The sequence below is a fragment of the Otolemur garnettii genome, unplaced genomic scaffold (assembly GCF_000181295.1).
Source record: "Otolemur garnettii isolate 467f Iridium unplaced genomic scaffold, OtoGar3 scaffold00076, whole genome shotgun sequence".
Taxonomy (NCBI): Eukaryota; Metazoa; Chordata; class Mammalia; order Primates; family Galagidae; genus Otolemur; species Otolemur garnettii.
The window spans coordinates 9293162-9306381 of NW_003852471.1; the positions used below are offsets into that span (position 1 = coordinate 9293162).

Sequence of the window (13220 nt, forward strand, 5' to 3'; positions counted from 1 at the left end):
AAAATGTCTGTTTCTATCTCATTGCCTTTTGTATACATTCTATTGCAATTTTCTTTGTGATTATCCTGAAGAGTACATTATTAGGATGAAGAAATCTTTTTTTTCTTTTTTTCTTTCATTAACATTTTAGTAGATTTAGGGGGTACAAGTTGAATTCTGTTACAAGTATATATCGTATAGTGGTGAAGTCTGGGATTTTAGTGTACCATCACCTGAATAGTGTACCTTATACTTGATGGGTAATTTTTCATCTCTTGCCCCTTCCTACCCTTTCCCCTTTCGAGTTTCTAGCGTCCATTATGCCTCTGTGTGCCCTTATGTAGCTGTCCCATAGCTCTTAGTAAGAATATGCAGCATTTATTTTTCGTTCTTGAGTTGCTTCACTTAGGATAATGGCCTCTAGTTCTACCCAAGTTGCTATAAAAGACATTATTTTATTCTTTCTTATCACTGAGGAGTACTCCGTGCTATATGCATACCAGATTTTCTTGATGCACTCATTAGTTGATTAGCACTTAGGCTGATTCCCTATCTTTGTAACTGTGAGCTGAGCTGTGATGAACGTATAAGCGTAGGTATCTTTGTGACATAAGGATTCCTTTTCTTTTGCTAGATACCAGTAGTGGGATTGCAGGATTGAATGGTAGATCCACATATGTTTAGTTCTTTGGGATATTGCTATTTGGGAACTCTCCATAGAGGTTGAACTAATTTACATTCCCATCATTAGTATACAGCTGTTGCCTTTTTGAAGTATCCACTCCAATTTTTTTTTGACTTTTTAATAATGGCTATTCTAATTGAAGATGGTATCTTACAGTGGTTTGAATTTGCAGTGCTCTGATCATTGGTGATGAGGAACATTTTTTCATGTTTGTTGGCCATTTGTGTGTCTCCTTTTGACAAACACCCGTTTATGCCCCTTGTCCACTTTTTCATGAGATTGTACGTTTTCTCCTACAAATTTGAGTACTTTGTAGAGTCTACATAGTGGTACTTTGTCTGATACAGAGTTTGTGAATATTTTCTCCCATTTTCTAGGTTGTCCGTTTACTCTTTTGATTTTTGGTTTTGTTGTGCAGAAGCTTTTTGGTTTAATTAAATCCCATTTGTTTATTTTTCCTTATGTTATATTTGCTCTTGTGGTCTTAGTCATAAACTCCTAGGCCATGTTCAGAAGAGTTTTCCCTAGGTTTTCTTCTAGGATTTTTATAGAATTAGGTCTTACATTTAAGTCTTTAATGGATCTTCGGTTAGTTTTGTATATGGTGAGAGGTAGGAATCCAGTTTCATTCTTCTGCATGTGACTATCCCCTTGTCCCAACACCATTTATTGAATAGGATGTCGTGTTCTCAGTGTATGGATTCTGTCTCCTTTGAAAAAGATCAGTTTGTTCTAGGTATATGGCTTTATTCCTGAATTATATATGCTGTTCCATTTATCTATGTGTCTAATTTCATGCCAGTGCAATGCTACTTTGGTTATTATAGCCTTGCAGTATAATTTGAAGTTGAATAATATGATACCTCTAGTTTACTCTTTTGCTTAGGATTGCTTTGGCTCTTCGGGCTTTTTTTTTCATTTCCAAATAAAGCATAGAATTTATTTTTTATGATATCTATCTCCTTGGTAAATTTGAAAGTTTGATTATAAAATGTCTTTGTTTGGGTCTCTTTGAGTTCATCGTATTTGGAGTTCCTTGAGCTTCTTAGATGTTTATAGTCATGTGTTTTATCAAATTTGTGAAGTGTTTGACTATTATATAGTCTTAAAATATTTCCCCTGCCTTTTATTCTGTCTGTCTTTTTGTGGAGTCTGTAATACATACGCAGCCCACTTGATGGTGTCCCAGAGGTGCCTCACGTGGTGTTCACTTTTCTTTAGTCATTTTTCTTCTTATTACTCAGATTCAATAATTCCTATTTCCCTATCTTCACACTTGCTTATTTTTTTATTTCAGAGTATTATAGGGGTGCACATATTTTGGTTACATGATTCATTTTTGTACATTTTAAGTCAAAGTTATAAGTGGGTTCTTCATGCAAAAAATGTGCCTTGCGCCAGTTAGGTGTGAATTTACCCCACACTTCCTCCCCTCTTCGTCCACCTACTGGACTTCCAGTGAGTTTTACTCCTGTATGTATACCTAAGTGCTGATCGACTACTTCCAAGTCTTTATTATGCCTGCTTAAATCTGCCTTTGAAACTCTCTAGTGAATTTTTCATTTCAGTTGTACTTTTGATGTAATATCTTTTTGGTTTCTTTTTAGGTTTTCTGTCTCTTTATTGGCATTTCTATTTTGTTCATACATTGTTTTCTTGAACTGCTCCACATTTTCCTTTAGTCCTTTGAGGATTGTTATTACAGTGGTTTTAAAGTTGTTGCCCAGTATGGGTGGCGCCTGTGGCCACCATCCATTACCACTGGCCCCATATACCGGAGGTGGCAGGTTCAAACCTGGCCCCAGCCAAAAACTGCAAAAAAAAAAGTTTTTGCCCAGTAGATCTGCCATCACATCTTTTTCAGTGATAGTTCCCATGTGTTTATTGTTGGTTTATTTGGAATGGACCATATTTTCCCATATTTCCTTTATAAGAATTATATCTCTTATTAAAAACTAGTAATATATGATAACTCTGGAAATCAGAGTTTCCCCCTTCATCAGAGTTTCTTGATTTTCCTTTTGTTTTAATTCTTGCAGACTGTTGCTGTGCCTCCAGGGATCGGCATGAATGTCAGTTTTAGGTCTTCCCAAGTCTTTTCTGAGCCTGCACCTTTCCCTGCGTACACATAGGGACTTTCTAATTCCTGTATATGTGACTTGTCTCAAATGTCCTAGTATTGAATGTCAAGCTCTCAAAAGGAGAAAAGAGAAAAATGAAGGGGGAGCAGGTACTGGCTGTTTAAATCTCCTGGAAGTCACTTTAGCTGGAGTGGTAAGGACTTGCCACAAAGAGGGAAAGTATGACAAGAGGGACTCTTTCTGTGTCTCCACTATCAGAAGGAGCAATTGGCAATCTGGGCCCAGATTCCCAACATTTGTAGTAGAATCCTTTTTGTCCATGCTGTCTCTTGCAAACTGCATGTAAGCTGCTCCTGGAACACATGTATGGCTGCCTGCCTTGGGGCTTTTGGTGGGGAATGGGTAGCGAGTACTGTGCTAAGAACTAAAATTGACCAACATTAACCACTATTTGTCATCCAAGCCTTCCCTTGGAAGTGTCAAGCCTTCAAGAATAGGCCATAGAGTTCCAGCACAGTTACATGAGATAGGTACTGCCAGTGTGACTGCTGTTTAGATCGGGAAATAGGTGCTTTCTACTTTGCCACCTTCCCGGAATCCTCTGTGTTTCTGATTTTGTTCCTGTCTTTGGAACTTGGTGAAAACCAGTTGTGATTCTGTTTTGGTTTTTTTGCTTATTTGGTTGTTTTTGTTTTGTGAATGATCTATGGCTATGAGGAATGTTTTCTGGTTCAGAGATGCTACCAGCTCCTCCTGCACGGCTCACATCTCACCCTTTACCTGGGTTTTCTCCTGTGCTACCCCAACCTTTTTAAAATTAATTTTCTAATTGATTGGCTTCCAAAAAGTGAAAAGAAAAGTTGCAATACTTCTTAAGGCCTAGGACCATAAATCACACATCATCACTTCAGCCTCCCTATATTGGAGAAAGCAAGTCACAGGTAACTCAGATACAAGAGTGGGATGTCTTGTAATCCATTCAGGCTGCTATAGCAAAAGACCTTAGACTGGGTGATTGATGTATAGTAGAAATGCATTTATCTGGAGGTTAGGAAATCCAGGATCAAGACATTGGCAGATTCAGTGTCTGGTGAAGCTTCATTCTCTGCTTCTTAAATGGTGCCTCTTGCTATGCCCCTGTAGAGCTGAAGGGGAGAACATTGTATTCTCATATGGCAGGGGGCAAGGCAGCTTCCTTCAACTAAATTTGTAGGGGCACAGATTCCATTGATGAGGGTATAACTCTCATGTCCTAATTGATTCCCCAAAGGTGCCACTTCCTAATGAAATTAGATTTCGACATTGAATTTGAGAAAGGCACCCATATTTAGACCTTACTGGGGGTAAGGCCTTTGTATCTTCACAGAAGGATGGATAGAAGGAATATTCTGTGGCAATTTTGTAGATAGACTCCCAGACAATGATCTGCTTTTTCTAATTATTTTCTTTGATAAAATCTGATCCTTTCTTATAAATATCCCCCTTCTTTAAGTACTGAATACTTACTATTTATGTCACACTTTTGGGAATTAATCATATACTACCTCGGGGAAATTGTTGGCCATAAAAAGATTCATGCTTTGCTTTGTCATTTCAAAAATGTCACAAATTTCTGGATGTAAAAGATGAGGTTTCCCTATATCCCATAACACCAGCATAGTTGGTGTTTAATATTTAACTGTCTTCCTAATTATAAATTTTGAGCAGTAGGAGAACAATGTAAATACATTGTGTACAAGGGTTGTATTAGTGTTGAGTAGATTATTTATTCTAAATCTCTTACAGATTATTGTGATCTGTATATACTGACCTCTTCTTCCAAATATCCCTCCTTATATATATGGTTAAACTTATATATATGGTTAAAACTAATAGTTGCCAGTGGACATGCACATGGAGAAACAAATTGTAGGAACATTAGAGAGTAATTAGCAAAACACGTAAATCTACAAAGAAAAAACAACTCTTTTTTGAAGTATTCTAGAATTTTCAACATGCCTGATTTGGAGTTCATGATTTATGGAAGTTTCAATTGTTCAACTATTCAAAATACTCTGCAATGAAATAAAAATTAACTTCAAAGCATGTAAGAAAGCTTAGAGGCATAGTTAACCATCTGATGATTCATAGATACCAGTGAAACTCATGCAGTTCAGCCTCACTGAACATATGCACGGGGATCTGATAACAAGGAACTGGAAAGGACAAAAGTGTCCTATCAGTGTTAACATCAGATAAACTGATTGCAGTGATTGATTGTGCTGCCTAGAGTAAGAGTGATTTGGAAAACTTGAATGAAAAGCCCTCTCTTGTTCATCAGAGGAGAGGCTCCTGATATGAATGTAATCATATTCAGCAACTGTATAATCACAAAACCAGACAGCATTTTATGAGATTAACCAATGTGTCCCACACCTGAAAATAAAATCTGCATGCTACAAAATTCTTCCATTCTGCTGAGATTTAATAATTTGAAAAAAATAAGACCCATTCATTCATTCATTTGACAAATATTTATTGTGTGAACTATATACTAGGCATTATTCTAGATGCTTGCTATATACATCAGTGAATAAAGCCAGGGACTTGTCTCCAAGGTTACCCACTCCCTCCAACAAGAAAATCTTGGCAGAAGTTCCTGGGGAAGGCGTTGTGTGAAAGTTCCCAGTTTAAAACAAAACAAAACAACAACAACAACAACAACAAAAACCAACCTCTGAATGGAGGCTCCTGACTAAGAATGAAAATATGTATAAAACCTGGCTGGCCAGGGATCCTAAGTGCCTGACTGCAATTGCCCTCCAAGATTGCAGCGCACTGTGCACCATGTCAGTGTGGGGAAAGAAGCTTCCCTTGTGGTAGCCTGCCAAGCAGAGCCTTTGTATTGCCTAGGACTGGACAAAATCATACATCGCTTTTTGGCTAGAAGCAAATCTCCTCAAGAGGATTCTGTATTCTTGAGATGGCTTTCTTCTCAAAGTTTCAACAGTTTATACTTCATTGGTATGTTTTGGTTTTCATTCTAGTGAAGGAGAAATAACTTTCTACTCTATGCTCTTTCTAGTACAGGTACATGAGTTGGAATGGGGCCCGATACCTGAACAGTACTAGTATAGATTAGCTATTACTTTTATTATTGTTGCTGTTATTAATACTATATAATTGTTCAATTATATTTCTCATATGACAATTTATTTTCTCCTCTACAGTGTTAGGTAATATCATTATTCCTCATAGAAAAGACTTTTGAAAAGCATTCCTTGATTTTTATGATTCCTCTGCCCTCAGGAAGAATTAGAATTAGAAATTCGCCATCCAAATTAAAAAGGAAAAATATCTCAGCAAGCACAGTATCTAGGCTATCTATTGAGATCCTTAGTTAAGCCATCATGTAAGAAATAATCATCAATGTATTGTTTCTTTTTCAAAAATATAAATTCACTTAGTATTCATGAAAAATTGAAGGCTCACTGTGTGCCAAAAATTATGTATTTAATGAAAAGGAAGAGGAAACAAAATAGTAATTTTTTCTGAATCCATAAAAATTTACAGAAATTGGTACAGTAACTATTAATCATATGAAATACATATTAAAAGTTTTAACTGTGATATTATTATAGTAGAGGAATGTGATTCTGTATTAAAGTGACATGAGGTAACTAGTGGGATCAGGACAGGAGGTCCTAGAAAATTTAGCCTAAACCAGAGGTGTTTACACTGAAATCTAACAGTTGAATAAAAGCAAATTTAGTAATTCATTGAAGAATAGTGGTTATCTAAGAATGTATATTCAAGTCTATTGGTTTTTAAATTTGGTTATATTTTGGAATCATCTTGGTAACTTAAAAAAAAAACAACAAAAAACTGATGGGTAGATCTCCTGCCTAGAGATTCTGATTTAACTGGCAGGGGGTATGACTTTGGCAAGGGGATTTTTTTTAGTGCTCCCTTCCTGGTTTTTATATTCCTCAGTGCTTTAGAAACCATGTTGAAATTTTTAAGGCAGGACAGTTATGTCCGACTCAAGAAACTAAAGGAAGGTTTATGTGGTTGGAGTTCAAAGAATGAGCAGGGATGGGATGACATGAAATAGTGAATATGAATAGTACCAAATCCTACAAGACCTAGTCAGCCACAGGAGAAGTTTGACCTTTACCTTGAGAACAATTCAAAACTGTAAAAAGACTTTACAGCCAAGGACATAATATGTAAATTTATGTTTATGTTTGTGATGTAAAGATTACAGACGGGAAGCTCTGAGGTTAACTTGGGCTAGAATGGTGTCCAGGATATGGACTTAAATGAATTCAAGCAATTTCTTGATTAAGAAGGTAAAAGTGGCAGAATTTGGTGGCAATAGATTGGATGCGAGACTGACTCCTTGGTTTCTGGCTTGTGGAACTGGGTGGAGGATAAATTATAAGCTTACTCTTTATAAATATTTCAGCCTCCCTTTGAGATATGTAAGCAAAGACAGTGAAATGGTAAGAAAACATAAAGAAATGTCTGGGGTTGAGATTTTTGGTTGTTTGCATTAACCATGTTGGTTTCATAAAAATAATTATTTTGCCTGCACAAAACACTGTAACCACTACTGTAATAGGATGTCCCTGCGCTTACATGGTTAATTATTTAATGCAGGAGATAGGAAAGACAGAATTTTAATGTGAATTTTAAAATGAATATTCCCTTAAAATCTTTCAGGATTAGAATGGAGTAGAAGAGAAGAAAATAAATCAAAGTTTATTGTGTTATAATTATTAAATGCTAAAATAATATTAGAAAAAAATCAGATAGAAAAGGAAAGCTAAGAGAATTTGCGTGAGGAGAATCTCTCTGAAGAATCATGAAAATTATCAGAGACACAACCTGATAGTAGAACCCAATTTCAGATTGAGGATATTTGGGCTTTGTGTTCAGCTTGAAGAGGAAAGCCAAAAGGTAGAAAAATAAAGAGGACAGTAGCAGCTTTAGTTCATGTATTTATTAGGACCTCAGGTACCAATGCCCCAGTACTAATCAGGGCTGGGAGAACAACCATGGGCAGGCTAGACATCATTCTGGCACAGGCTTGATTAGCTCCGATCCTATTTACTTAAAATAAGCAAAAATAGCTTTTGTATCTGAGAATATGTTCCTAGTTAGCTTTTGCAGAGGAAGCTGGTATAAACAAGGCCTTTACTTAATAAGGTTAAGCAGCCATTCCATGAGTTCGCGTTCCCTGTGTTTCAGAGCACGTTTTAGGGCAGTGGTTCTCAGCCTTGGCTGAAAACTGATGTCACCTGGAAAGGCTTTAAAAATACCGACGCCTGGATCCCACCCCTGGGGCTTCTGATTTAATTGTTCTGAAGTTTGGCTGAGGCATTGGCAGTTTTTAAAGCTTTCCAGGTGATTTTAACATGCAGCCAAAATTGAGAACTATAGCTTTAGAGGCCTGTTTCATCCCTCAAACTACTAAGTCATCTGAAGAATGAAAGTGACAAGGAACAAAAGAATTCTGATTATATAGGAATAATAAAAAAAGATACTTTGTGTGCCATGCACTCTTCTAAACTTTTGACATATAGTAAACCAATAAATAATCCCAACAACCCTACAAGGAAGTGACTTTTACTATTCTCATTAGAGAGGTGAGAAAACTGGGGCCAACACCACACACCCGGCAGGTGTTAGAGCAGGTGCGTGAACCTAAGCAGTCTGACTCTAGAGCAGGGTTCTCAACCTTCTGAATGCTGCCACCCTTTAATACAGCTCCTCATGTTGTGGTGACCCCCAACCATAAAATTATTTTCATTGCTACTTCATAACTATAATTTTGCTACTGTTATGAATCATAATGTAAATATCTGATATGCAGGGTGGTCTTAGGCGACCCCTGTGCAAGGGTCATTCAACCCCCAAAGGGGTCTCAACCCACAGGTTGAAAACCACTGCTCTAGAGTTTCTAATCTTCAAATCTTCACTGCTCTGACCTACTGACTCTAAATATAGTATTATAGTGATTTTACACCAAAAAAATTATAAGAGAGGAAAACTTATAATAATGAGAGATACTATTAAATTAGTGAAATGCCAGTTGATAACAGAATGGTTGTTGTAACTGCAGGAAACATAGTTGAGCCATTCATATACATATATACATATACACATATATCTGCATATATACCATATGTAACTGTATATGTATATATTTCATTTCTTCTCTTGTTTGTATCTTCATTTGTAAGAACTAGTTAACAAGTTCACCTTGTCATATAGTATAGAAGCTTTTGTTTTCAGTGGTGAAGCAAGGAGATAGAAGTGGTTGAACCATATAATTTTTCTCCTGACTTTTCAAGGACATTTTATCCTGAAGGAAACTCAAGTGCTAAGGCTATTCCACATAATCTAAAGAATGACTCTACTACTTCATGATAATGACCCAACTGTAGTAATAGAATCTCAGGAGCATATAATCATCCTCTAGGGAGCACGTCTTACAAATCGAATCTATTTTACAGGTAGAAATACCATAAAGAGAATTACTGTTGGAGGGATTACTGGAACACTGCATTCCTACACATGTCAAAGAGGAAAACATTCCAATGTAACTTTATAAAATGTTAAATTGTGTCAACCAGCCAGATGTATTTTTTACACTTTCTTTCCCATTAGGGAAGTAATATCTACCAAATAAATGGCGTACACTAACAAATGGCTAGCTTTCATGCTGCCTTGCCTGTGCCTTTGTTGTTCCCCATGTGTGTCTGAAGACTGAGAAAGCAAGGCCATGAACATAGCAGGGACTGAGAACATGGGGACCTCGGTACCATGGATATCTCGCGTCCTGTCTCTGGAGCTTTGGTATATACCAGGATTTATTTGTTCCATATGAGCACAAGCTCATGAATGCAGATAATTCCATTTGGTCTTCAATTAAGAGCTCTCTTGACTCCTGTTATTAAAGCCTACAGACTATTGAGCGTAAAATTAAAGTTGAGCAGATCAGCTCTTTTGACATTATAACACTGCCTGAAAACTAGTGATGAGAAAACCCAGGAGTCAAACGATACCCCTTACACCCAATGGGATGTGGAAATATTGAGAGAAAATAAGAAATATATAAAATGCGATAATTAGTGTACACGTATTAGGAACATGCTACCATGTTCATGCAAATACATCAACCAGTTTGTTGAACACAAGATAGTATATTGATTTTTAACAAAATGCTACAGGATTATTATTGCTAAAGTTTCCACGAAGGAAATGATTAAAGCCATAAACATTTTTAAGGCTTTAAAATGACTTCAGGCAATAACCAGAAATACTATAGGAAATCAATATACTGTAATTGAAAGGAAATTGAATTGGTCTTTACGTTTTTATCCTCTTTTATTTTCTCTAGACTGCCAGACTACAGAAGATAGTGAATCTTTTGCTGCTACCAGCAATGTGACTTTCTGTAAATCTCCTGTGCTGCAGGGGCCACTTTTATTGTTTTTTATTTAGAAAGCACTCAGCTGAATAGATAGTATGAGATTTCGTGTGCATTCTCTTTATTAGTCTCTGGCTTCATTCTTAAAAAAAAGAAAAACAAAACCAAAAACAAGCAGACAAAAATGACCTTCTCCACATAGCCAGAAAAGTAAAAATAATGAGATTGCAAACAATGAAACCAGAGGGGTTGTTAGATAAACCACACACTTGAACCTAAGTGAAATTCTTCTGGTTTTTATCAAGTACTATGCCAGTCAATCTTCGTATGCAGCAGAAAATACCACCTATCGCAGATACAAATCAGTTTGAATCTACATGACCCTCACTCATTTTGACTGCATAAAATTGGGGAAGAAAGTTGTTCCCGTCAAAGAGAATAGCTAGAAGTGAACCTCAGGGAGATGAGGAGCTATAAACAGAAATTGAAGAGTTTTTAAAACTTGAGAAATCCTTCAAAAAGATGTAGATACTCAACATTTCCTCTGTGCACTGCTATTGTTTAATTCCTTATTCATTCTTGGCATACATTTTGAGCTGTAGCATCGGGATTTTAGATAAATAAAAAGGTAGTCCATGCTTTTAGTAAGTTGGCCACACGAAGTATAGCATTCCGAAAATATTTTTGACTACTATTGTATTTCATTTTTCTACTACTTTCCTTGACCCAATGACTTTTTGACTGTTTAAATGAATAAAAGATAACATAGTATGAAAAAAAGAACACCTCTGTCCTCAGTTTCCACTTCTATAAAATGGGAATAATAAGAGTTACCTTTCTGGACAGCACCTGTAGCTCAAGGAGTAGGGCGCCAGCCCCACATACCAGAGGTGGCAGGTTCAAACTTGGCCCCGGCCAAAACTGCAACAACAACATAATAATAATAATAATAGTTACCTTTCTCAAAGGGTTGTTTTAAGAGTTCAATGAGTTACTATAAGTAAAGGGTCAGATGCTTGGCACCTACCATGCACTGTGTAAATGTTATAATTGTTATAAAATCGTGATGGTGATGATCTGCCTTTTAAATTTTGCTGCCAGAATGTGAATCCTAAAGCTATTATTTTGAGGCAGCCACTTAACAATTCTGGGCCTCAATTTCCTTAACTATAAAATAGAAATATCTTCTGTCCCTACCTTAAATAGAGCATGTTTATGGAAAGGATTCATAAGCTACAAACCAACGCTACAAGGAAAAACACTGAATCTGGACTCTTAAAAGAACTAATTTAACTCCTGGTGTCAGCTCTTAAGTGGCCCTAATTAAGTTCTTAGTTGCTTTGTCTATAAAATAAACAGTAATGGTAACAGCACCTTCACATAAAGTTACTTTGAGGCTTAAATGAGATGATGTATAAAGAGCTCAGTACCATGGCTGACACATAGAAAGCATTAAGCAAAGTTCAGAAATATATTCAATATAGGACATAAGTATTATTTTAACTTCTTAATGATGTCTGTGTTATATCACATTTGGATATGTGATAAGAGGATCTATTTTATTTCTGGTTTTTCAGAGAATCTGTATCATAAACTGTCTGTAGCCTACAATTCAGTCTTTCCACATCCTAGTTTTTGGTGTCCGCAGCTAATAATTAGGAAACATTTGTGCATAGGAAGGAAGAATTGCATTAACTAAAATGAGTTTGCCAATCCTGAAAACCAGACCACTGTTATTAAGAACAACGGTACAAATGCTGTTACCAAAATACATGAAAGAAAAACAAAAAAGAGAATACGGGAAGGTGAAAAACCTTCATCAGAAAGAGGAGAGAAATTACTGTCTTGTGATAGACATGAGAAAGTCTGGCCAAACATTAAAATTTTTAAAACTGAGAAGAAACATCATGTAGATAATGATTAAGTCACTGAGATGAGATATTTACCTATTCTACTACTCCAGACGCTTTGTTGTTATTTCAAATCCCCAAACACTGGAATGCTTTAGAATTTTTAAACCATTGACCATATTTAGTTATGTTTAAATGAGACTATAAATCAGAATAAATTGAACATTGTCTATTTTAAAATGTTTGCATAGCATAGTTGAAAAATATAGCTCAGCAAATTTTGTTGCTAATCCAGTAGCAAATATTTTGACTACTCAATATACCAAAATGCTATAATCAAGTTGACGCTAATAGATATCATTTATTTAGGCAAACTGACATTAGGTTCACCAAGTTTAGAAAACAATTCCATCCGGTCAGACAAGTGGGCAGCTTAGATATTTACCATGAACCATATTATGCCCTAAAGGCTAAACTTGTTAAGCTTAAAATGAAGTAATATGTTTGTGAAATATGGGGCTAGCACACTGGGAACTTAGCATTTCTCTTACTGTCATGTATCATTTTCCACCAGTATTATTAAGTGTAGGAAAATAAAATCCTCTTGAAGAAGTAATTAGAAAAATGGCACATCAGGGAATGTAATTGAGAGTAGACTTTGGTTGACCTCCGAATAGAACAAAAGCTCAAAGAAATTTCATAAAGTTTTAAATTTGGCAAGACGACTACAATATCTCTGATAATTAGACTTTCAACACATTTGGATCTGTTAATTGGATCTAAGTTCTAATTAGACTCTTTATGTAACTAAGAATGACATATCATTGTATGAATTTAATGTGCTTTTACAGTTGAAACCAACAATTAGCAGCATTTTCCAAATTATTTTTAAAAGGAAAAAGCTGGCTTTGTTATTTATATTGTGACATCCCCTTCTTTTCAGATATATTACGTACATTTTTGTTTTCTTAATTAGAAACCTTTTGAGAAGCTCAAAGGAAAATTTGAGTTTTAATAGGAAGCGCCTAAATCATTTATTTGTGGGGGAGACTTGCCAGCCACTGTGTTGATGACTTAGGAAGCCATAGGACACAATGCAAATACAAGAAAATAAATCACAGTCATCAAAAGGAAACAGCACAAATAACTGTTTGTCCCTTTAACCATTCAGTTGATCAAGACAGTCTCTGAAGGTGACTAAAGGTCTG

General features: G+C 36.0%; 1 protein-coding gene across 1 annotated transcript in view; it reads left to right on the forward strand.

Annotated features, from left to right (window-relative positions):
- The window catches only part of GRID2 (glutamate ionotropic receptor delta type subunit 2), a gene marked incomplete at its 3' end in the record, with an annotated part of 1213016 nt that overhangs the window by 973279 nt on the left and 226517 nt on the right, over nucleotides 1-13220 (forward strand). The window lies entirely within an intron of this gene.